Source organism: Salvelinus sp. IW2-2015, unplaced genomic scaffold, assembly GCF_002910315.2.
Source record: "Salvelinus sp. IW2-2015 unplaced genomic scaffold, ASM291031v2 Un_scaffold1233, whole genome shotgun sequence".
In the NCBI taxonomy this organism is placed as follows: domain Eukaryota; kingdom Metazoa; phylum Chordata; class Actinopteri; order Salmoniformes; family Salmonidae; genus Salvelinus; species Salvelinus sp. IW2-2015.
Window position 1 is genome coordinate 106,680 of NW_019942788.1, and position 4,707 is coordinate 111,386.

General features: G+C 52.2%; 1 pseudogene; it reads left to right on the forward strand.

Moving 5' to 3' along the window:
* The window catches only part of LOC112070137 (voltage-gated delayed rectifier potassium channel KCNH8-like), a 193,479-nt pseudogene that overhangs the window by 8,416 nt on the left and 180,356 nt on the right, over positions 1 to 4,707 (forward strand).

The window sequence follows — 4,707 nt, forward strand, 5'->3', positions numbered from 1 at the left end:
TTAGTGGCGGGGGAAGCAGGAACAGGGCACACGGACTCTCGAGGCGCACTATAAGCCTGGGTGCGTGATGTACCGGCACTGGTGGTACCTGGTGAGGCACGCACCTTCAGGGCGGGAGTCGGGGAAGGAACAGTGCGATACAGGGCTCTGAGAGGACGCACGGAGGCTTGTTGCTGGTTCCGGACCTGTGGTTACCGGGTGGAGACACGCACCACAGGCGAGTGCGTGTGGGTTGGAGGAGGAACAGGGCTCTGAGAACACACAGAAGCCTGGTGCGTGGTGTAGGCACTGGTGTTACGTTTTCTTTTTACCCTTTTTTCTTTTTTTCGCTGGCCGAGGAGTGGGCGCCGGATATACCGGACCGTGAAAGCGTATGTGCTCCCTTGGAAGCACCGAGCCGCCAACCTTACCTGGTTAGTGATCCCCGTTTGCCCGACCCGTGCGGGCAAGTGGGAATAACCCGCCACTGGGCTGTTGCAGGCGAACCGGGGGGACACCATGCGTTAAGGCTGGTGCCATGTTTTACACCGGGCCTCACATATCCCCGAGGAGACGCACTGGGAAGACCAGATGTGTTGAGTCGGCTTCATGACACCTTGGCTCAATGCTCAATCTAGCCCGGCCGATACGTGGAGCTGGGTGACCGCACGGCTTGGACCGTACAGGAGACACCGTGCGCCCTCTTCCGCATAAAACACGGCGTCTGCCCGTTACTTCTCGCTTTCCACGGTAGCTCCGGGAAGTTGGCGCAGGTCTCCTTTAGACCTGACTTTCGCCACATCCCCTTTAGGCGCCCCAAGAAATATTTGGGTTCTTCTCGGGCTTCCTGGCCAGCCGTGGTTTCCCTATTCAGAACATCGGTCCCTCCCCCTTTTCTCCCTTCGCAGCGTTGCTTCCCGCTCTCCTAGCGCCCTCGACTACCTGTTCCCATGGAATGGCGATTCCTACGCCAGGAATCTCCTCCTTATGTGTAGCAACCCTTTCCGGCTCACACGTCTCCCAAGAAAAGAGTCCATCCTCCTGGTACCGCTGCTAGTGCTGCTGCCGCTTGCCCGTTACTACGCTGCTTGGTCCGGTTTGGTGGGTAGTTCTGTAACAGCAGGCCTTTCCTCCTCTTGTCTGAAGAGGAGGTATGCAGGGATCGGACCAAAGGCAGCGTAGTGTTGTGCTCAAATATTTAATATGACGATAAATGTGAACACTTAACATAACAAAATAACAAAATGTGGCAAACCGATACAGTCCTAGCTGGTGCAGAGAAAACACAAAGACAGGAAACAACACCCACAATCCCCCAACACAAACAAGCCACCTAAATATGATCCCAATCAGAGACAACACAAAACACCTGTTTCTGATTGGGACCATATTAGGCCAAACATAGAACAGACCAAACTAGACACACAACATAGAATGCCCACCCAGCTCACGTCCTGACCAACACTAAACAGCAAACACACAAAAACTATGGTCAGAACGTGACAGTTGGTCCTCATAAAGATGATTTAATGTAGGCGCATAAAATGTATTGTAATGTAGGGTCAAAATGTGTTTTTTAAGGTAGGCTCATCAGGCTTGATTCTCGATCAAAGCGCTATCCATCCAGACATTTTTTTATACCTTCTAATAGCTTTTTAAATGGACCCTCCCGTTGAGATGATCAGATCACGAAAGTGAAGCGCGTTAGGAGGCTCGGGTAATACTGGTTACCGAAGAAAAGTGATGTATTCTCAGGATGGAACGTTTGTTTAAATAACGGGGCAAATATTCAACCCTAACTGTGATGGAGTTTGGGTGAGAGAGTGTTTCTGCTAAACCATTTGTGATGTGACAGTTGTAGCAGGAGCTGCTATCTGGTTGCCAGGCGTCAACAGACGCTGAGAGGCATAGATCCAGACGATCCCTCTTCCTCCATACCGTCCCTCTCTCTGCACACCTCCCTGGTCCATTCTCCTCACCCTCCTCTCCCCATTCCTCCCTCACCCTCCCCTCTCTTCCTCACCTCCTCCTCTCCATCTCCTCACGTCCCTCCCATTCCTCACTCCCTCTCCCATTCCCCACCGCTCCGCCTCTCCTCACCCCCTCTCTTCCCATTCCTCACCCTCCCCTCGTCCATGTCCTCCCTCCCCTTCTCACCACTCCCTCTCTGCCCATCTCCCTCTCCTCACGTCCCCTTCTCTCACCTCACCCCTCTCCCTATTTTCCTCACCCTCCTCCATCTCCATCTGCCTCCCTCTCCCTCTCTCTCACGCCCCCTCCCCTCCTCACCCCCCCTGCATTCCTATGCCTCCCCTCTCACCACCACACCTCCTCCTCCTCACCTCACCCCCGCCTCCCATTGCTCATTCCTCACCCGCCTCCATTCTCATCCTCCTCTCTAGCTCGCTCCCCTGCTACCCTGCACCTCCCCCTCGCCTATCTTCGGCTCTCACCTTTCCTCACCCTCCTTCTCACGTCCTTCCCTATCCTCCCTTCCTTCCCAGCCTCTCTCTTCAGCCCTCTCCTTCTCCCGCGTTCCATCTCACCCGTCCATTCCTCCACCTTCCCCTCACCTCCTTCCTCAACCATCTCCCACCTTCCCATCTCACCCTCTCCTCTCGCCCATTCCTCACCCTCCCGTCTGCCCATTCTGCACCTTCTCCCTCTCCTCAACCCCCTACCTCATTCTACACCCCCCTTCTCTCCTCACCCCCCTCTCCATTGCCCATCTCCCGTCCCCTCATTTCGGCACCCTCGTCGCTCACTCCCACTTCTCCCATGTCCTCACCCTCCTCCTCACCTCCGCTCTCCATTCCTCGCCTTCACCTTTGCACCTCTCATTTCACCTCGTTTCCTCATCGCTGCATTCCTGACCTCTCGCGCTCAACCCCCTGTTTTACATTCTCACCTCGCCCCTCTCTCCTCACCCCTTTCCATCTCACCCTCTCCTCTCCTCAACGCGCGCCATCTGTCATCGCATCTGCTCACCTGTCCCTTTCCATTCCTCACTCTGCGATACCTGTTCATTCTCACCCTCTCCACGCTCCTTCGCTCCATTCCTCACGTCCTTCCTCACACCTCCCCTTCCCATTCTCACCTCTCCTCTATACCCTCCCCTCACCCTCATCTTCCTCCTCTCTCTCTCCCATTCCCTCCCTCTCCTCAGGCTTTCTGTCCCATTCCTTCTCCTCACCTTCTGTCTGTCCTCTCCTCACCTTCCCCTCCCTCTCTCATCTCACGCTCCCCTCATCTCCGCTACCCTCCTCCCTCTCTATCTCTTCACCTCCCCTTTTCCTCTCCATTCCGCTCACCTTCTCCCATTCCTCTCATCCTCACGCCTCCTCTTGTCCCATTCTCATCCTCTCCTCACCATCCCCTTCCATTCCTTTTCCTCTACCCTTCCCTTCCCTGTCCCTTCTTCACCCTCTTCCTCCACCCTCCCCATTCCCTGTCCCGTTCTCTCCTTCATCCTCCCCTCCCCTGTTCCCATTCCTCCCCTCACCCTCCTCTCTCCTCACCCTCTCTTCACCCTCTCCTCACCCTCTCCCTCTCCCTCTCCTCTCCCTCTCCTCACCCTCCTCTCTCCTCACACTCTCCTCTCCCGCTCCTCACCCTATAGTCGAGAGGAAGACAAGAGCAGATGCACAAACCACACTCACTTTAACTCATCTTACTACCACTTTTAATTGATGTGAATTAAGTCAGAACATGCTGCTGGGAATTGTTGCTCGCTTAGGCTATAACTAATCCTATCATGAGGTTGTTTCATTTAGTTGAAAACCTTAATGTGTCTCTTCAGCAGTTAGTGTTTGATTTAGTTACAGCTTTATAAAGGAAAATGGAATGGAACACAATCATGCATAGATATAGACAGTAGGGATAATCGTTTATTATTGAATGTTGGTGTGTGTGTGTGTGTCTGTGTGTGCTTCACCTGTKAATCAATTGATTTCTTGACATTTCCTCTGCTCACCRATGCATATTTTCCTACTAATTGTCTGTAATTATTTATATTATTTTCTCTGTCATAGGCATGAGTGCATTGTGTATTACTCCAAGACCGCTCTCCTTTGAAAAACTAAARTAAATTAAAGAGCAAAAACAATCCTTGGTCTTTCTTGAGAGCAGGCAAGCAGGCACCCTCTAGTCCTCAGTGCTAGAGCCGCTTCAACAGTTTGACTGTAGTCCAACCCAACCAAGTGACTCAAGTATCCACCCACCAGCCAGAACGCAATAAGCCCCTTCAACTTCCAACGCCTATATATCCAGATTAACAGGCGCTGGCTCATCCAACAGAGATCCATCCACACACGTTCTTTCACAGAGCCATGCACACACGTTCTTTCACAGAGCCATGCACACACGTTCTTTCACAGAGCCATGCACACTAGAGGTCGACCGATTAATCGGAATGGCCGATTAATTAGGGCCGATTTCAAGTTTTCATAACAATCGGAAATCGGTATTTTTTTACACCTTTATTTAATCTTTATTTAACTAGGCAAGTCAGTTAAGAACACATTCTTATTTTCAATGACGGCCTAGGAACGTTCTGCCTCTTCWGGGGCAGAACGACAGATTTTTAACCTTGTCKGCTCGGGGGATCCAATCTTGCAACCTTACAGTTAACTAGTCCAATGCTCTAACACCTGATTACATTGCACTCCACGAGGAGCCTGCCTGTTACGCGAATGCAGTAAGCTAAGGTAAGTTGCTAGCTAGCATTAA